Source organism: Uranotaenia lowii, chromosome 2 (genome assembly GCF_029784155.1).
Source record: "Uranotaenia lowii strain MFRU-FL chromosome 2, ASM2978415v1, whole genome shotgun sequence".
Classification (NCBI taxonomy): Eukaryota; Metazoa; Arthropoda; class Insecta; order Diptera; family Culicidae; genus Uranotaenia; species Uranotaenia lowii.
This window is the reverse complement of record NC_073692.1, coordinates 261,580,529-261,602,444: the sequence shown is the minus strand read 5'-3', so window position 1 is coordinate 261,602,444 and position 21,916 is coordinate 261,580,529. Positions and strand designations below refer to the sequence as shown.

The 21,916-nt window shown below is 37.0% G+C and overlaps 1 protein-coding gene across 1 annotated transcript in view; it reads left to right on the top strand.

Annotated features, from left to right (window-relative positions):
* Window positions 1-4,466: 4,466 nt before the first annotated feature.
* The window catches only part of LOC129742571 (optomotor-blind protein-like), a 47,892-nt gene continuing 30,442 nt past the window's right edge, over window positions 4,467-21,916 (top strand). The window contains exon 1 of the mRNA XM_055734482.1: window positions 4,467-5,705. The gene's annotated coding sequence lies outside the window, so the exon portion shown is untranslated. The remainder of the gene's footprint in view (window positions 5,706-21,916) is intronic.

Sequence of the window (21,916 nt, the reverse complement as noted above, 5' to 3'; positions counted from 1 at the left end):
GTTTTAGAATAATGCCTAGATTTTATCAGATTTGCCCTCTGTTTTTATAATTTTTTCAAAAATCTTCCTGAATTGCCTGACCAAATATGTATACGTCTGGTAGATAGTATGGTATGCTTTAGGTTAAAGATCATCGCTGCTTTTAACAACTATTTTTAAGGTATCTTGTTCAAATCCGACCTTCATCTAATTCAATATCAATCAACAATTTCAAATTGCTTGGCTGCTGTTTCGACATGTTTTGTTCCAGATTTCACAGGAACCAGATCTCTTGATTATAAACGCCCTAGAAGCAACAGGTCATCTGATGCTTTTTCAGTTACTGGTGACATTTTGAAAATCAGAAAGACTCCTACTTGAAAAAGGCCTTGTCATATCAACTTGTAATATCATCCGGTTGAAAATAATCGACTCAAAAACATGAATACCCCTCAAATGGAAAAAATAGAAAGAATATGAAATAATCGCTTATGGGTTTTTCATCAAAAACTCAATAAAATATTTGATCGAATATTCGGCCGAATGTTCGTTTTTCCGAATAGTTGGAAAGGCCAATATTTGGTATTCGGTACAACTCTAATTGTAACCATATTTTGCCAATACTTGATATTTTTCTCTAAATAAAGTGTTGCTTTTTTCGAGTACAAGCAAAACTTGTTAGAAAATACTTTAATCTGATTTTTTTTTTTTATTGAAGTTACGATTTAAACTAACTAAAAATGTGAACGTTTGAAAAGAAATAAGTTTCGTTTGTTTAAGAAATAAATTGACTCCCAAAAACTTTCATAAACAGAAAATCAAAAAAATAATCAAAAACATCTGCGTCTATGAAAACTTCCGCTCAAATGTTTGCGTAAATCTGAGACCCCTAAGGCAAATATACAACAAAACGAAAAAATATCAAACCAAAATTTATTATTTCAAACTCATGCAAAAACATTGTTGGTAATCGAATTGAATACTATAAAAATGCATAGTTCGTCAAGAATGTAAATTTAATGTTATTTTAATAGTTATTTTGACGTTAAAAATAGTGATTAACACGTTGCAAAAACTGTTTTATTGTAAAATTACTTGTTGAGAAGCAAACATTTTATTTTCCTCAGTTATTCATATTGTATGGCTATTTCCAATATTCTCAAAAGTTCACAAATTAACATTTTAAATTTAATAACTACCACACAATTCAAAAGATATTTTATGGGGAATCCATAAAAGTGATTAAATATCACGTTTTATTTTTCCCATTTATTATGATACCGAGGTGTACAGGAATTATTTTTCAAATTTCCAACTTATCCCAACATTAACCACAAGTTGCAAACTCCTAACGTACCGTCAAACGGGGCAACATGCAACAGCGGGGTTCGATGCAACATTTATATAACACTACATTGAATCAATTTTTAATTTATTGTATTGTAATAAAGTTTTCTTTTAATGATAACAAAATGATGATGACATAATTTCTCGCATCTTAAGCTAGTTGTCTTAAGTTTTTTATTTTTATGTAAAATTTGAAAAATCGAGCAATAAATGTACAAATTTTAACATTTTTTGTTGCCGAAAAAAACTTTACCCAGTATGACGGATCGGCTTGATAAAATTACCTACAAACTTTTTACAGGTTTCCTCATGTTATACCAACATTGTTGGTGTAAAAATATTTTTCGAACAATCACCCAATTTTTTTACATGAATATTTTTAAAATTCAGTTTGGTGTCTGGGGTTAAATGCAACAAAATGCAAATCAAAGAAATACCTTGTAAATCTCGTTTCCATGTGCTGGAATATGAATGTTTTGCATCACGCGTTTGTAAACATTTAAATTTCATTCATCCAAACATTTATTTTCATGATTTCAGCTTGTAGAATTTTTCGTAGTATTATTTAACCCCTAAATGTATGCAGCATCCTTATTTTCAGAAAAAATGTGAAAATTTGTTTTTACAGACCCGAAAACTACTGCAATTGGTGTTGTCATGCGTAAAAGTTTTTAAGGCATCGCAAATATATTAAAAACTATGAATTTTCATACGTGTTCATAAGATTTTTCATTAAAAACAAAGTTTGTTGCAAGTTACCCCATTTTCTAAGGAGTGTGAAAATCGCATGTTTTTAGAAAATTAAAAATAACTGAAGAAACCAATATTTTTTTTAACTACGCCAATTTGATGCCCCAGCCTCCTTAAAACTTTTGATGCATAAAGGATACGATTAACTGTAAACATAAGTTTTTTAGAAGCCATTGAAGTTGAAAATTGTTGCATGTTGCCCCAGTTGACGGTACGTTGAATTAATTAAATAATAAAAATTGTTCTCCACCAGGGAACACATTCGAAGTTCGGAAGAATCACATGATACCAGGCAATAGCTTTTAGCAGACTTGCACTACAATTCTTGCACCCATCAAAAGCGTCGCTGCTGTTGCTTGCTGTTTGTCGCCAAGCTGAGCTGAGTCCTCGAACCTAGATTCTTGTAACATCAACTTTACCGCAAGCAAAACCACGACCGGAACTATAAGCTAGTTAGGGACAACGACGACGACGACGACGACGAAGCTTCGGAGCAAATGCACTTCATGAACTATGTATTTAATTTAATGATCATCTTTGTTTTAAAATATTCATCCAGTCAAGCAGTTGCATATTTCACTGCCCTTCTTCCTACTTGTGACTGACGGCGACTCCCGCCCGAGTCGGTGTGATTCTTGGATGTAGGAGAGCAGTTCCTTTGAACCAACAACAGCAACGACCTCTAATCTGGTCTCGTTCGTCAGGCGACATGGCTAAGCGGATGGGATGGGATGGCCTGGTGGTGAGTTATGACGCTTTCCAGAGCTCTTAATGGGCTCATTCGCAGTCACAAACTACCCGCCGTACCTTTTACTGCGCACCATCGGCACCCATCCCTCGCTCTGGCATCATCAACAGCAGCAGCACCATTACCGGCAGCACCCGAAGCATACGTGCTGAATTAGTTACACAGCATATGCGATACCAGCTCGCGTAGCACCCTTTTATGTATGTTCAGTTTATCCCCCGTCGTGTTGTGTTCCATGGCACTCATCCGTGGTGGATGCTCCCGCGTGTCCGGCTGCTCCACCATCGGTAGTTGGTCCCCATGCGGTCACTCCACGAGAATTCCGCACACACAGCGCGCACTGAAGGAGCCCATTTCGGGTGACATCGAATGAATCCCATCCGCCGACTAGCTACAAGAAAACAAAGCAAGCGAACCATCCTTGGAGATGCTGTCAGAACAATGTTTTCCACCGGGCTGCTGTGATCTCTTCTTTTGCTTTCTTCTCAGAAACTGCAAACGCGAATTGCTTGGATGGTTTGCCGCCGAGTCCGTTCATCCGTGCGTGCTCCGTCCTTACCGAGAAGTGCGTTCACCACCGGTGTGCGGTGCAGGAGTTGCATTTTCCATTTTGATCTGTCGCATGCTTCCGTGCGGCGAGTATCAGTTGTCCCGCTTTGGCTTGCTGGTGTTATCGGGTTGCCTTTCTCGCTCTGGGACGGTGAAGGTGTGTTTGTGAACTCGAGTTTTCCACGGCACACAGCTATGGTAGGTGAAGGACTGTAGATGGCAACGGTGCGATAGTGTAGAGGCGGGTTTTTTTCCGGAGAAAAAGGAGAAGGGAGACTGGTTCTCACTCCCCTTCGTAGCTCAAGTACGCACACAGTCAAAGCAGGTTTCAGCTACCCATACTAGCGCGAGAGGCATATACAAAGCGCGGGGGGGTTGATTTCCACCACCCACCGCAGTCGCCTACAGTAAACACATACCGTTTTCGGCGGCTGCCAAAGGCGCCTCGAACGACACGGAGATTGCTGTCACATATAATTTCCCCCTGTTTTAGGAGGTGAACCACGTCTCTTACAGGTTGACCCCATACCTGGAAGCGAGGCGAGGTTCAGTTGGTTAAGCAAAAGGAAAATGAGGAGCCTTTTTGTGCCACGGGAATGATTCTACCCTACTACATAACAGCCATGCGACGGCTTTTTGGATGAGCTTAGCACCGGAGGATATTGCCTCTAGGAGGCTAGAGAAAAACCGCCGGAGCTCGGACGGATTGCGGATGACGGCTGGATGGTTGGTTGGAAGTGCGCGGATGCCAAGTGTGGTGTTCTGTAATCGCAATGCTGTCATCTCAATGTTTGCCTGACTTTGAAGAGCTTTGGGATGCATGGAGGATTCCGTCCGTACGGTTGTGGACTGGCAGGGTGCTTTTGGATGCTGTGGGAGTGCTATAATTGAACATACTCACCGTTCCGTTGAAACGCTATGTTCTGCTACCGCGTTTCGTCGTGTCGTATCATCGACACCAAACCGCACTGATCCGTTCCGTTCCTCCAATTCCCAACATGTCACACTACTATCAGGCAGCTACTAGTAGGTACCTAGTGCGGGAGAGTTTTTCTATGCGCGCTCTCTTCGCGCCTTCTTATCGTGCCGTTGTCATCTCGCGGCACCAGTCGTCGAATGTCCTCCTCTTGGTTGAGTGCGGGGGTTTTCTCGTGTCTTTTTCCTCATCGTCGTCGTGGTCTACGCCGCGTCGTGCTTGTTGTTTGCCGTCGCCAAATCGCTTTTGCTGGTCGTCGCGGATTTGCCGTGTGCGGTGAGCGGATTCACGCGCGCCTTTCTGCTCTTTCTCTTATGGTAAAATCGCAAATAATAATGATAAAAAATACCAAACAGAAATAACACCGTAGGTACTCCGCCAATCTTGACGCGCGGTCCAGGAACGGAGGAAACTCGCGCGCGGATACGAGAGCAACAACAACAAAAAAGCGTAAGCAACACATTTTAACACATAAGCCTGCCGCTGTGCCACTCGCATGAAAATGTATGAAAATCTTTTTCACTTCAACCTTACACCAAGAGCGGCGTGTTGACCAGCTCGCAGTTTCGTGTGTGAAATTTGCTCGACGCGCCAATCTCTTGCATTGCGTCGCGTTACCTGCTTGTGTTTCGTGTGTCTTGTGCTGGGACTCTGGGACCATCGTCGTGCGGATCATAGTGAGCCGTGGTGGGATTGGATTGTTTTTGGTAAACTGACAGTGCCTACTATACTCCTATATGGTTGCTAACTCGAAACGGTCGGTCGTTCGCGGCTCGGTCCATCAACATACCGAGTGTTGTCTTGCCCTGTCGCCTGTCCGGCCGCGGCGTGGATTTCAATCCAACAGTCGTGACACGTACCGTGATTCGCGAGCAATCCAATTGCTCGCCGATGTGTGAGGGTTTTGTTGGTTTTCCGTCGCCCGCGTCAAATTCGCCCCAACGAAATCGCGTTGAGTGTTACGATTCTGGGTAAAACAAAATCCTGCCACCATTCGTAACGACCCGCTTAATGACGGTCACGACCAGCATCAGCACTGTGTTTTAAGGGCGCCTTGTACTCGCGTTGAATTTAGATTTTAATTATCATCCCAAACGCGCACGCTGTGGGAGTGAACGACGATGATGATCAAAATCCAACAGAATAAAATCAAAGCGGGCTGTCTGTGACTCGTGAAACTTCCAATGCCTGCTGTGATGAGGCAAATAAATATGTGTGTGAGCTCAGTTCGTCCATCCTTAATCTACGCTGTTTCAAGTGAAGTGATTAAAGAGATTGCTGAAAACAGTTGAAAATTTGCGATTTGTTACGGCCGGTTGGAACTGCACTGTGTACGCTGGCTTGAGAAAAGGAAAAGTAAGATTCCTCGAGTATTTACGTACCTTTATGAACGTTAACCGATGATTTTCAGTTTGATAGCGAAACCTAGTCGACTGAGCCGAAGTGTTTGGAAATATTAAAATAATGATAAATATCAACAATGGTCTTTGAAATTTTTTTTTTTTTTTTTGTCTTTATTTAAGAGGTTTTCAGCCACAGGCTGGTTCACCTCTGGAAAGATTTAAACTATTTAAAAAGCAATTACAAGTCGTTATATAAACCTGTTTCTTTAAGGAATTCTAACATTTTGTTTTCACTCACTGGGTCATTGGAAAGTGCGTTGCGGATGGATTGGTCTATATCGTACTTTTCTCTAATGTCATGGAAACCGGGGCATTGTGTGATTAGATGTTGTACAGTAAGTCTCGTGTTGCACTGCTCACAAATCGGTGCGGATCCTCCTTCAACGGTGTGTCGGTGCGTAAGCCTGGTGTGTCCAACTCGAAGTCGTGATAATATGGTTTGATCTTTCCTATTTTTTTGATCAGTCCAGATATTTGGATTTCCCTTGATTTTTGCCAAAAAAAGATTTCGGTTTGATGCCCAGATATTTGTCCATGCTCGCCAGATGATATTTTTCACCCACAAATGAAGGTCAGAAGCAGGAATGTTCAATGGGCGAGGTTGTGCGTCTCTGCCAACAGATGCTAGTCTATCTGCTTCCTCGTTGCCACGAATTCCTGCGTGGCCTGGTATCCAGCAGAAAGTGATGTTCCGTGGATTAAGTTTTTGTATTTTTTGAATCCAAGGATGCCGATTTCTTGGGTTTTGCAAGGCACTTAAAGCGCTGGCAGAGTCTGTGAAAACTACGGTATTTCCACCAGATGTATTGTGGTGACGAATTGCAAGTAGTAGTGCGGCGACTTCAGCAGAAAATACAGAAGCTTGGCTTGGTAAGTTTTTTGCGATTGTCACTGAAGCGCCGTACAGACCAATTCCGACTTTGTCTGACAATTTGGAGCCATCGGTGAAGAGTTTTTCGAAAAAGAAAAAATTCTGTTCAACAATTGAATTGTAATGAGCGATCACTTTTTTATGAGGGTCTCCAGCGCGAATCTTTCTTTTTATTTTCAAATCTATTTTGAGATTGTCTGCGTCCCAACGCTGGTCGCCTAAACGTTCTAGACATGCTGTACTCGGTAGTTCCAAACCCGTGTATCTTTGAAAAATGTCTTTTGCATGAATGTACAACGTGCGTTCCTCATGAGTTTCCAGCGATTTTTCGGATATACTAATGGCTTTTTTTATTATATTAAGAGCCACTATCAAATAAAATGGTAGAACTCCAGCTTCTGTGCAGGCAGCTAGTGCTGGTGAACCAGGTAAAAGGCCTCCGGCATTTCTGATCATTGTATTATAAACAGGACTCAAAATGTCCACAAGTTTATCGAATGCTCTACATGTGATCTCCAGCCCATATAGCAGTTTACTTGTAACTACACAGTTACCGATTTTGAGAATCGTGCGGCGATTGTTTACTTTGTGACGATTGCTGATAGTCTTTATCAATCTCGAGCGGCTTGAAATATCTGATTTCACTCGTCTACAGTGCGGTTCGAAAGAAAATCTACGGTCAAACGTTATGCCGAGAATTTTCGGTTCTTTCCGGTAGGGAATTGCTTTTCCGTCTAGTTCTATTTTGAATTTCCATGGATGGTGGTTACCTAGGCATATGTGACTTCTGGAACATTTTTCAGCAGACATAGAATACCCTACTGATTTAGCCCATTTCGAAATTCGATTTACTGCTATTTGTAATTTTCGCTGGTTTATTTTCAAACTTTTTCCTGTGACAATAACTAGAATGTCATCAGCGTACACGAAAACATTGACCCCTTTGTTCAAAACAGAGAAAAGCGAGTTCATTGCGATCAAGAAAAGGGTAACTGCCAATACTGATCCTTGTGGTACACCATTTTCTTCACGTTTGATTGAAGATAAGGATTCCCCAACCACAACTTGAAAAGTTCGATTGAATAAAAAGTTTGATATGAATTTTCCAAGGCGCCCATCAATTCCCCAACTTTTTAGTTGCTTCAGAATACCTTTCTTCCAAGTTCTATTGTAAGCTTTCGATATATCGAGGGAAACCATATCTGCGTGGAATTCATTCCGGATTGCTTTCTCAATAACGTCGCCCACAGCCGCAAAGTAAGTTCCCGTTCCACGACCCCTGCGAAAAGCGTGTTGTCGATTGTCTAACCATTCATTTTCCTCCAATAGGGTTACTAAACGACGATTTACCATTCTTTCGAAAACTTTGGAAGGGCAACTCGTTAGACTTATAGGTCTAAAATGGCAAGGCTCTCTACTTTGTGTACCGTTTTTTGGAATTGGTACAACATAGCTGTTTCTCCAACATTCAGGATACGTTCCATCGCACCAAAGATCATTAAAAGATTTCAAAAGCGCCAGTTTGGCAGGTAGGGGCAAGCGTTTGAGCATGGGATACCCAATCATGCAAGGACCAGTTGATTTTCCTTTGGAGCTATCAAGGGCGAACATAAATTCATTCATGCTAAAAGTCAGGTTATAGTCTTGTTGAAGGTTAACCAACTGATGAAAACTAACATCTTCTGCTTCAGCTTTGGCCTTTAAAACCAAGAAAGCATGATCATAGTTATTTGATGCAGAGAGATCTTGGAAATAATTACCAAGACCTTCTACTATATCTGAAGTTTCATCCGTAAACATTCCATTGAGTTTTAAGAAGAAGCCTTGTGAACGGCGCTATCCACTCAACGAATTCACACGGCTCCACAGCTCAGTGCTCGATGATTGGGGACTTATTTCATCCAGAAAGTCTTCCCAACAGCGTTGTTTACTTTCGGCTATTATTTTACGGCAAGAGTTCCGAGCAGCACAGTAGCTGATATGATATTCGGTATGTCGTGGATCCCCCGGTGGTAGTCTCTTGAGCGCACGTAAATGTTTCCGTCGTTTTTTAACTGCAGCCTTAACTTCATCGTTCCACCATCGAGTCGCTCTTCTTCCCACTTTACCTCCTGTGAGAGGAATACATTCAAGACTTGCTTCGTAAACTATGCTGTTGAGGTTCTCGATTGTGTAGGAAGTGTGACGTTCGATTCGATCAAGTAGTAAGTTTTCGAATTTTTCCCAGTTAGCTTTGTCGTAGCACCATTTTTTACGACGTCGTAACATAGGTAGAGTTGTTCTTCTAGTAATTTCGATTGGGAAATGGTCGCTTCCTCTTGCATCGTGATGTACCTTCCAATCGATTGTATTGGCAAAACCTGGCGAGCATATGGATATATCAATGGCAGATCTAGTTTGGCCTCTCAGAAAGGTGTCCGTGCCATTGTTGAGTATCGTGAGATTATGCTTTTCGACTGCTCTGGAAATGATGTTCCCCCGAAAATCCGACCTTAAAGATCCCCAAGATTGGTGGTGAGCATTAAAATCTCCGAGTACGATAAATGGTCGTTCAAGTTGAGAAAGTAGCTCAGATAAAGTTTTCTCTAGCTCAGAGATTTTCCCGGGCGGGAGATAAATTGAAACTATTGAAATTGGAGTATGAGATTCTAGTTTCACACCGATGGCAAGAAGGGAACTGTTTAAATCTAATAATGTATGTGGAATAGGGTTTCGAACTGCAACTGCCACGTTTTGGTATCTGGTCTCCCCATTTTTTGTGTACCATGAGTACCTACCACCAAACCAGGAATTGAGCACAAAAGGGTTGACTCGATGTAGCTCTTGGAGAGCGAGTACCTCTGGGGGGTTGGGTGTGACGATGAGAGTGAGATCATTGAGGTTGTTCATCAACCCGTTGACATTCCACTGGAGGGCCAGGCGGGCGGTGTTTCTATCGTTCAGTTGGGTTCTGGATTCCTCTGATTCGGTCGAAGTTGAACGTGTTCGGATATCTGTTTCTTCACTGGGAGGTTTTGTGGTGTCCAGAAGATTCGGTGGATCGCATATCCGCGCAGAAGTAGTTGAAGAGACATTTTGTGGTGCAAAACGAGAGCTGGTTCCCTCGCCTGGATCCCACCCAGATGAGAATCCTGGAATGTGTGGAGGAGTAGCAACTGTTTCTTTTGTGACGGAAAGGGTACTGACCTTAGTACCCCCCGGTTGCCAATCACTAGCAACCACCGAAGTCCCGTGGATCAACGGTGGGGCCTGTGAGAGGCTATGCGGGGGGAGTGATGGTTCTTGGATGGTATCACTCTGGAGGAAGCAGTTGGTCTGTATTGCAGGGGCAGGTGTCGTGAACTGTGGAGATGGTGAAACGGTAGGTGGTGTTCGACTTATAATAGTTGGAAAACGAACCTTGGGGCCGTTCGGTTGCCAATCACTGGCAACCACCGAAGTCCCATGGATCAACGGTGGGGCCTGTGAAAGGCCGAGCGGGGGGGTTGATGATGTTATGTTTGGATCACTCTGGTGGATCACCCTGATCTTCGCTTTGGTAGGGATGGATGCCGAGAACTGTGGATTTTGTAAGACAGTAGCTACTGTGCGGCTGGTAATGGATGAAAAACGAACCTGTGGGCCTTCCGGTTGCCAAACACTAGCAACCACCGAAGTCCCTTGGATCATCGGTGGGGCCTGTGAAAGGCTGTGCGGGGGAGGTGATGGTGAGTGACTCAGCTGAGTATTGATTCTTCCTGTTGGAAGATGCTGTGTGTTGTTTTCTGGAATCTGCTGGCCGTTGTCGGTCGATGCCGTTGTGATAGTGCGTGGAGTGTTTTGTGGAACAGGAATGCTTGGTACGTTTTCAGTGTTATTGTTAATATGACGATTGTCAGTTTTGTTACTCTTATAACTAGCCATTGAATTTAAAATAAAAGGTTTTGAGCTTGTTTACGGTGCGAAAACTCTTTTATTCATTGTCGCCGAAAAGCATCTCAATGTCATCAGAGGATATGATAATTTCTTGACTGGGTTCTGAACAAGTTGTCATCTTTTTGATTTCTGCCTCTGTTGCTGTGGGAGATATATCGAGATTTCTTTTTCTGCTCATGCTACGAGTGGCGAGTCTGTTAGTGGAATTTTGGGAATAGTTTTTTGGAACTCGTTGAGATTTCGGTTGGTTGATGGGGGTGACAGATTGCCTTGGCCCGGAGTCTTTCCTAGATATGTGCGTTTTTTCGTGCTGTTGATTTGAGTTACTGGATACATTGGTACTCGATGATTTTTGGCTGTTTATGTGTGTGTCTTTTGATTTAGACACTTCAGCATTTTGAGAAGTTGGAAGTTTGGAGAGATTAATGCTTTGTTTTAGAGCTTCTAATTCGCATTTTAAGGCAACATAATCTTTCATTTCTTCGCGAATTTTCAACAGTTCATCGCGTAGAATTTTAATCTCACGATCTTTTTCAGTACTGTCATTTAACCGTTCTTGCACTTTGCTGGCGTAACTAGGGGTCTTAGAAAATTCTTCAATTTCTTTTCGGGCTTCAGTAAAAGAAATTCCCCGATCGGTTTTGAGGCGTATCACTGCTTCTTCTTTACGAAAAACAGGACACAATTTGCTAACCGGAGAATGGGAACCTTCACAGTGGCAACAGAACGGGGGGTTGGGGCAGATTTGATTTTCAAGTGTTTCGTGACTTTGAGAGCAAGTAAGGCACACCGATTTACTTGTGCAGTACTTAGGGGAATGTCCGTAAGATGCACAGTTACGGCATATTTGAACATTATCATAATATGTTCTTACATTGGTGCGAATAAATCCAAAGTAGATATGGTCCGGACGGGTTGTACCCCTAAATGTCAGTACTAACAATGGTGTATTTTTTGTAACCTCGTTTACTTTTCTGGTAATTCTTCTTACGGCTGTTACTCCCTGTCCTTTGAGTTCGTTTAGGAGATCTTGCTCCTCGACATCCACGGTATCGGCGTCGTAGACTATCCCTTTTGTAAAGTTGTGTCTGGGATGATCGACAACTTCAACTGGTGTTTTATCTTCATCTAGAAGGTGGGACATTCCTAGAAGGGCCTTATACATTTCAGGAGATTGTGTGCGAAGAACGTATCGAGTACCACGAGCTTCTTTAGTGGCTGTTACCAGAGATCGATTTCCGTATCCAATCACGGCTTCGATTGAACGAGCAATAAGAAATGGGTTGGAAGGTAGTCGAGGTTGTTCTTTTTGTTGACTAAGTTGAGTTGGTTGAGTTGGTTCGGTTTCATTTTCATTCGATCCTCTTGCACGTAACAATAACACCCGTAGTATTCCATCGTTATGACGAGTTGTCATGTAGACTGGTAAAGTTCCTTCCCCTGGGTAGGGTAGGTTCCCTGGTGATGCACCCGCCATGGCGGGGACGACTTTTCGTTCCGCTCAGAAGCTCACTTTTTTCCGACGAAGAAAAAAACGATACTTGGTGTGTGAACTCGCTATTTGGTAGGGTAACTTTTTGCTCGGGTCACCAAAAACTAACAATGGGAACAATCCCGTATGATAAAAGTTCAATAAATTAAGACTCCCACTAAACTAAGCTTGAATTTTTTATCCGATTATCCTTCTGCGAAGGATAAAACATCATTTAAAGCGAAAAGTTCCACTTATAATCGCGTTTTATTCGAGGTTTTTCCGAAAATTATACGGTGCGATGATCACGCGTATTGGTATATTCGTGTACCCGATAAGACTGGTCTTTGAAATTGTCATTGGCATTAAATAAACATTGTTTTATTTTTTTATTAAAAATCAAATGCACTTTGGTGTTCTGCATTCATTTGTGGTCCTTTAAGCCGCTGCAAAAAATACCTTTTGCTCCCATACGCTTTTTCGATGTCTTTTGAGTCACCAAGCATCAGTGTAAAATATGAGATGTTTGGGTTGATTCCTGAATTAGCGTTTCAATTTTGTATAGAAATTTGTATGGAAGAAGAAATTTTTGCACATTGAATCATCCAGAAAATTCAAATAAGCTTGAAATGAATGGTCTTTGATTTTGGTTTTGACTATCTTCAAGCTTAATTTTTTGGTTACATGTCAAGCAGCTAAGCATTTCATGAATAAAGTTATAACCATTTCACAATTTAAAAAAATCTGAATCCATTTAAAATTATTTAAAAATTGCAGACTTTGCTTACTAGAGCTTTTTAGAATTTCATGAAATGTTGTTGCAATCAATCTGTAATATTTGTAAAAATATTGTCCAAACATGAGATAAAGTTTTTTCCATTTTTTTTTATTATTTTATTGGTGAAAGCTCTTTGTTTTTTTTACGAATATTGAACTGCCTGCCTTACTGCCTAGTATAAAAATATTTTTAGTTCCTACAATGAAGATAACAATATACCATTTAAAGAAGTATTGTAAAAAATAGTAATAAGTAAAAAAATTGAGAAAAAAAATCGCTCAATTTTGGCAACACGCCCTAACATTTTGTGATGCCGAATGTTGCAAAAATTGAATAGTTTTTTTCCTCTATTTTTTACTTATTACTACAAAAAAAACTCTTTTATTGTCATTAATGTAATTGTTAGTTAATTTACGACCAATTTTGGTCATTTTTAAATTTTTGTTTATCGTGGTTTTGATGCATTTAGCACTTTTCTGGTTTTGTTTATAGTGTTAGTTTTTTGTCATATTTGCCATTTTTTCCATTCTTCATCAAATTTTAGTTATTTTTTGGCATGTTAGCCTTTTGTTTGTATTTGCTTTTTAATTTTATGTAATTTTCAACTTTTTGTTATTTTTTAGTACCAAAATCCGGGGTAGTATTGATAACTTTTTTTCAATTTTTTTCGATTATTTTCTTCTGTTAAGGGAAATGTGGCATGTTTCCTATTTTTAAAACCAGTACTGGACTCCTATGAACGTAGAATATGGTTGCAGAAATTTATTAGACTACTTTAAATTTAATTGAAAAATCGATTTCGTCTTTGATTAGATTTTGATACTTTAGGAAAACATTGATCATTCTCTATTTTGAAGGTTTTAATGAGATTTCTTGATCATAAAGGATACAAAACACCTTCATAATATTTACAAATGCCGATTTACCAATTACTAAAGCAGCTCGGATAATTAAGGATATTTTAAACCAAATGAAACCAATAAAATAAATAAACAAACAAATAAAAAACAACAGTTAGAGCAAAACTCGTGAAGAACTAGATTGCCACTGCTTATAATCGAAAACACTATTTGTTAACTAATAACGGACCCAGTATGAAAATTTTCGTTCTTACATTTCTGCGAATGAGCTACTCTTCGAGACATAGCTTAAATGATATAAAATTAATCGTGAAACTCTACAAAATTGAACACATCACTTTCAGTGGCTCAAAGATACTAAATTTTTTAACTTTTTGTCCAGTTAATTCTCAGATATAGAATGATGAATTTCGGTGTTTCTTGGTTTAGCTTTCTTTACGGTTGAAAAAAAAAAACAACAGAGCGGTTCTTAATGTTTTAAGACCGAACAACAATTAAAATCGAAGGATGGACAATGGTGCTGCATAAATTAAGGGGCTAAACATTACTTATGAAATATTAACTACAAAAAGAAATGAAATTTTGCCTTCATTCAATCCCCTAGGCCCTCACACTATTCCCCTTTTATTTTTTCCTTTAAACTTTACCATTTTATAGAGTTTCTAGCCTTTTTGCCAAGACTAGCTAACTCTTGGAAAATGTTCCTATTTTTTAAATATAAAAAATTCACCTCAAACTACAACACGTTTTGATTTCATCAGGAAGGGTGTTTGTTTGCGAACTTTCGAAAAAATGGATAATTCAAGATTTTGAAATTACATTTTAACGTACATAAATTTGAAATTTTCAAAAACAAACCAAGTTTTTCCCAATTTGAAACTCAACTTATAGGTTTTCAAATGTAGGAAAAAAATTTTGAGATATTTTAACTTTAGACTTTGTTATTGATGATTATGTGAAAAAAAATGCATGTTGATCAAAGTTACCGCAGTGAATAATGTTGCTCCGTTTTACGGTACCTTTGAACCGTATAATTAAAGTAAGGTATGGAGTATCAAAAACATCCCATAATAGCATTCTTACATCTGTGTTATCAACTGAAACACAAAATAATAGAAATTGGCCAAAACAAAGTTCAGGAGATATAGGTATATAAAATTTTAAACAAAAATGCAACACAATTCATAAATTAATTTCTGAAAAATCAAACGCACGTTGATATTCTGTATTCTTTAATGGTCCATACCCTTAGGGGCGAATTATACCATCATGTAAACAAATCAATCTTTGTATAATAATAATAATTGTCCAAACATTAGACAAAGTTTTTTTCAAAAAGCTTCTTTTAATGGAGAAAGCTTTTGTTTTTTTTTTACAAAAAGCGAAAAAAACGCTATTCAAGCTTTTTCAAAAAAAAAACTGTAGCTTCTTAAGGACGATGGAACTTTAACCGAATTTAACAGGACTTGGCATTGCAATTTTATAAGGTTTTTTATATACAAAATATTTCTGATGATCTGAAATGCATTTAATAAAAAATAAATATAAAAATTAGTGTGAGTAAGAGCTCTGCGTTTTAAACATTGCTCACAATAAATGAAGATTACTGGGAAAATTAAAATAACATAATAATTCTGGCTCATTTTTGTTAACTGAGGAATCTCTTATTGAGTTTTTCCTATTTATGGTCAAATCACTTTACTACTTATACCTAACGTTTATCGGCTGAACCAAAAAGTAAATTTTATTGAAAAATACCAAAATTTCCCTAACTGTGACTTATTGAAAGGCCTATAATCGATATACGCCTTGAGAAACATAGAACAGAAGCCAACACAAATGACACTCTAGGCCACAATCAAAATTGTCCATTATAAAAATATCACGGACGCTCTAAAACAAGGCGCAAGGCTCTTAGCTCTAATTCATCTGTTGAAATTTATACTTTTCAACGATATTTCAAATTAAGCTTTTGATTTTTTTTCAAAAACTTAACTTTTACCATAAAAAACAGTTGTCCATTTTCTTTCGTAAACACTTCTCACTCAAAAAGGCCACTACAAAACAAATTATAATGCATTTTCACTGAACGAACTCCGGCATAAAACAAGTCATAAAATGATGAAGCTTAAAAATTATAGACCATTTCTCCTACGAGTTTGGTAGAAATCACTAAATAAAAACTAAGCTATCAAGGCGAGACTTCATTTTTGATCACTGAAACTTTTTATCTCACCTGAAAACTGTTAACTAGAGTGAAATTGCTTATGCAAAAGACAGCAAGCAATTGATAAAATTTTCAAAATTTTCTGCAAAACACTTTTACTTGAAAAATGCATAAATTAAGAAATGTAAAAAAAGTTATACATTATTTGGGTTAAATTCTTTTGTATGAATAGTTATTAATTTAAAATCCCTATCCATTTACTTTCGAAAATAAGTTCTAGAAGTTTTCTGGTTTTTTTAAGCTTCAAAAAAATAAATGGGGGTTTTTATTAAAAGAAAAACTTTGGTGAAAATCTATTAAAGAATAGAAGTAAAACAATAAGTTTAGGGTTCAAATCAGATTTATTTTAAACTCTTGTAAACTAAATATATTCAGATTTCATTTTTGATCTTTAGTTTTTAAATACCTACAATAGAAATGATGTTAACCAACAAACCAATAAAATATATTTCCACTTGAATTTTCCAAAACCAGTTTATCAAGTACAAGTTATTTCATGTATGTGATGTGTCTATGTAGATAATCCACCATGGGTGCACGGATTCACCGCAGTTTCGCCAACATTCTTATTTAATAGTCAGTTAAGGCTATGATCATTTAGTATCCGGGCACTTTATTTCGGTGATAGCTACATTAATAGAGCTTGAATATGCAAAAATTTAGTAGCGTTGTGTTGGTTATGAAAAGGACTATCTTGCCTATTTTTGATAAATTTTTAAGTTAACGTGTGTTTGAGATATTTACGATGCAAAAAGACATGGTAAAAATAATTTTGCACTAATTTGCTCCTTTTACGCATTTTGCGCCTCGAAAATTTGTCATTGTTAACTTGAAAGCTCATGAACTGTTGAAATCACAATATTCATGCCGCCGGTCGTGGCCTAGAGGATAGCGTTCCAGTCTTCTAAGCCAGAGTCCATGAGATCGAATCCCGATCACGGCACATATAGTACTCTTTCTGTGGTCTGGTGGTTTTAGCATTTGTTAAATGCTAGCCATAATATCCTTGAAAGATGTACGCCTTAGAGTTAAGTAAATTAGATCTCTTCAAAGAAACATGAAGTTTCACTGAGATCCTATATGTGTGTGTTCGTTTTCAAATGGTTAAGAAGTATAAGGAGCCACTCTAGGATCCACAAGAAGTTCAAACCAACCATCGGAGTGCAATCCTTGATCTTAAATATGGTAAAAAGTCTATGGTGATTGGGAATAACTAAATGCAGACTGCTTGAATAATGCAAAAAATCCATTTCCGGCAGGCAAAAAGTGTTGCCTGACTAGTAGACACCAAGTGAATAACTAATAATGGTCAATTCCAAAGATCGCAATCTGTGCATTCGGTTTTTATGCAATATGACAGATATGTTCTGATGGACAACAAAATTTATGTTAAAACCGGATTTAAGAGATCAAATTCTTCGAGATGCCAACTCATGAAAAGATTCCAACCAGATTCCAATTGCTTTTTCCAGATGAGTTTGTGCAAAATATCCTGATTTTGCAAAGGTTTTGCTTCTGTGGTAAAAAAATAAATCAATACATGTCTGAAAAAAGTGTGCAAAGATAAAAAAGATATTTTATGAAAAATTTAGAGTATTTCTTGAAATCATTGGTAATTTTTTTATATTTTTACATTAAATGTCATATTAACACCTTAATTTCCTCCATTGAAAGTTTTTCGATCAAATAAATAGTTTTTAAAATACACACGTTTGTAACTGCCCGGATTCTAAATGATCATAGCCTTATAAGAGAAAACACATCTTACCTGTCGGCCACTAATGGGAATCGAACCCAAAAATTTTCTTGCCGATACCGAGAACTGAATCCAGTAGGCCTGGCAATATGAAGTACAAGTTATTTCATCAACAACAAAAAAACATTCATAACATAAATAAAATTCTATGAAAAAAGTATTTAAATTAAAAAAAACGATTGAAAAACGATGAATTTTGGTTTTATTTTCTTATAGTGGTTTTCACCTGTTTTGTAATTTTTGTTGGTTATTTTTGAATGTTATTTTCGTATGAGGATTCTGCATTTTGAACCTTTATAAGAATTCAGAATTCCTTATTTAAAATGGAATTTTATATCACAATATTCAACCAAAAATCTTTTACTATAAATTTTAACCTATCATTTCTACATGATTTTTTCTTCAATTTCATATATATGTATTCGTTATTCAACTCAACTTTAAATGTTTTCTTTAAATATTCCGGAATTATGAGCTTCCATCATTGCAAAATATCTAATTTTAGTTTCAAGTGCAAAACCAAAATTCGAATCAGGATTTTATTCTAATGATGAACCGAACTGAAAATTAAGAATAATAGACTGAACACAGATTCCACAATCTGATCACAGGAAACCAATTTCGATTTTTATTAAAAAAAAAAAAAAAATGAAACCACCAGATACTTTTTTCGCACTTATCGGAGCAAAACCGGGCTAGTTTATCCAAAAACCTTGCAAAATTCGGGCATTCAATTCAAAGTTTTCAACCCAAAATCTGGGCGATTCCCAGCAAAATTAAGGAATTCTTTAAAATCAAGAAAAAAAAACTCTAAAAATTTGTTTTTTTTTTTTTTCGTCGAAACACATCAGCCAGTTTATTTTGAAAGAATTTGATAAAAAAATTGTTTTCGACACAAAATACAAAATTGTGATCACGAATTCATCTTTGATTTTGCAAATAAAGAGAAAACATTCGGGCAATCTGGCAACCTTAGTGAGTCTAATTTTATTGAAAATTCGATACTCGGGACCAAGGACTGTACCCAAATTTGCTTCACCAATTTCTTTTGTGAATCATTTTTGATAGTGGATATCTATCAACAAGTGAGAAATTTTTTGAAAAACTGTAGTAGAATTGTTGACCTGGGATAAGAATTTGAGGTTTTGGCCATAGTTCCGAGTCGAGAAAGTTACTTTTGATACACTTCAGTCGTTCATCGAAATTTGGTTAAGAATTTAAAATTTTGAGTTTAGTGAAGAACATTTTGTTTGACATTTTTGGACCCTCCTACGACCATGACTAAGTCTATAGTTTCAATATATAAACACTATTTTCTACAATTGAAAGTTTTCAAATTCAGTATCAAATTAATAAAATTTGATTTGCTTTTTGGAATTTTTTGCGGTTAGTAGAAATGTCATATCAAATCTAAAATAATTAATTTTTTTGAAGGCTCGCAAACGCGGGTTATTTTATGTGGAAACTCAACTTTTTTCTATGTTTATGTAGAGTTTTAGTGTATTGTACTTTTGTATTGATTTTCTGATAAATTTTTTATATCATTGATATTTTTGATACTAAAAAATAGAGACATTTTCCATAGAGCAAGCCTGTACGGTGAGGAACCCTATCAAATGGTAAAATTAGGATGTAAACAGAAAATGGGAGTAGTGGGAGGGCATAGGGGATTGTATGAAGGTTAAACTTTATTTGTTTTGTTTTTCGAGCTCAAAATATTAAGAAATTTTGTAATGTTTGCCCCTGAATATATGTAGCATCACTGTCCATCTTTCGCCTATAATTGAGGTCATCAGTATCAAATGGAAATTAGTGTCCAAATGAAAGTTTTGAGAAGACGCGCTTTAAAGTTGAAAAGGTGCTCGATTTTTCATATACTTCTTAAATTCGAGCAGTTTTAATTCAATCAAAAAACTGATAATAAAAAGTTTCAAAATTCTGAGTTTTGCACCAGATGTAGATCAAGTTAAGAAAATTTGATTGATAAACTTAACTAAAAATCGATGATTTTGGCACTTATCTCCCTTTGATTGTGAATGCCTTAATTGTTTTTGGAAGCAAACATAAAAAAGCAACTGTTATTGATAAATGGCACCAAACAATAGTTTGGAAGATGTTAGGATACTTTGAAACCATGCTGATCAAAATTTCGCCGAAATTTGAAGTCTGGTTTTGTGATAATTGTGATTCGAAATTAAAAAAAAAAACCCCCGAAAGGGGGAGTTAATAAAGTTTGAAGTATTTTATGAAAATTCCGGAAAAAATTAAATAGCCGAAAGATTTCAAGACCAAAAACAAGTTGTGGAAGATGGGAATTATTTCACCTTTTGTATTCATGATTCTATTGAATTTTTCGATATGAAAAATTACTTGATTTATAGGTTTTTTGCAATGACTTTCAGGTGTAACGGGATAAGTTTTCCAAAATATTCAATAATGAATGAAAAGGCGTTAGAACCTCCCCTGAACGATTTCTATTTGAATAAGTATGTATATTAAAACATTATGTATCACATAGTGTTCATATAAATCTCAAAAATGTTCAATAGGTTTTGTGTTTATGACAAAAAAAAGCTCTTGATCCAACAAACAATCCGCTAAAAAAAACTCTGGAAAAATATCGAGGTTCAATTTTTTTATCAGCAATCTGGCTGAAAAAGGCCTGCAAAATTAACTTATTCACGTGTCTTCAGTCTTAAATCATCTTGATTCTCTCCAAATAAGATTTTCTCCAATCATTCAGCTAACGCCTTGATTTCTGAGATATCTGTCCGATATTTGGCTCCCAACCCCTGCCCCCCCTCTGTATTTTTCGTTAAAACTGCCCCAAACTTTAAACCTTCGGCTTGTTGGTCGCATGCCGCAGTATGCAGATCCAATCATGAAGTCTATCGTTCTTAGACCAAACCTACCGGGCGTTGCTATTTCGGTCGGTATTTTATATGTTTTGATTGGTTGCGTTTTTATCTACTTAGAGCAAGTTCACTGGTGTTGGGAAAAAGTGGTAGAAATTTTGTCACTTTTTGCACATTTTGAAAATTTTGCCATGCATAAACATTTTCAAGATCTGTAGCCTTGAAGTGTTTTAATAACACGTGTTGGAGTTTCATATACTGTGATGCAAAAATAGCAATATTCCTATCACATACGGCTGGAATAAAAACAGTGCTGTAAAAAAAATACAACGCCCAGAGATTTTGAAAACATTTTCGCATGGTAAAATTTTCAAAATGTCAAAATTTCTACCACTTTTTCCCAACACCAGTGAACTTGCTCTTGCTGATTTTATTCATAGTCTGTCAAATTCCAATTGTTGCGAATGTTTGAACGAAGGCTGAACAAGTGTTTTAGAAACAACCCTTCAACGTTGAAACGTTCAAACGTTGAAACATGGTTTCAGTTTGTCCCTTATTCAGCCAGAAAGCTGAAACAGCAATAACGTCCTTAAGCAACGAAAATGTTTTTTGGGTAGGTATTTATTTATTCTTGATGAATTTATAGCTAGATAAAGTTGATGATTATCATGAATTTATGAAATAATTTAAAATAAAAACCGTTTTTTGTGATTGTAATGGTCCTTCTAAAAAAGTCTTAGATCATTTTGAATTTACGTTGAAAATCAAAGCAAATCATGCTAAAATTTTCTGAATGACTTTTGAAAATGAAATCACCAAAGAATTATACAGTTAATACAGTTAATACAGTTAATACAGTCTTTACCATACATAAGAGATCATCATTTTTGGATGTAAAATGATCAAAGTGGATTTCACTGATAAAGAATTTATTAATAAACCGTTATGATCTTTTTTTTTTAAGAATGTAGTGGCCCACCACACTCCCCACACCAAAAAGCACGTCTGGCAGCAAATGAAAAGAGAAAAAAAAATTGACTCATGCTGAGAACTCTAAATTTTAATTGATAGCGAGGAAATGTGACGAATACTATTCAAACTAACTTACACTATGAATCTCAATGGAAAAAGATTTCCTTGGAAGAGATTCATGTTTGAGACAATTTAAACAAAATAGATTATACTAGAAATTAAAAGATATTTTACATTTTAGGATTAAGCTATTTTTTAGAATTAAAGCTACATAATTAAAAATATATTGAAAGCTCGCTTTGTTCGATTTATTCAACGACTAATTTTTTCCTTAAATATTTGAAGAAGTTTGTTTTTGAATATGGATCTACTATTTATTTCTTTAAGATCATTGGGTAAGATGTTATAGTTGGTTGGTCCGGTGAAAGAAATTCGTTTCTGCCATAAAGTTGTAAACGA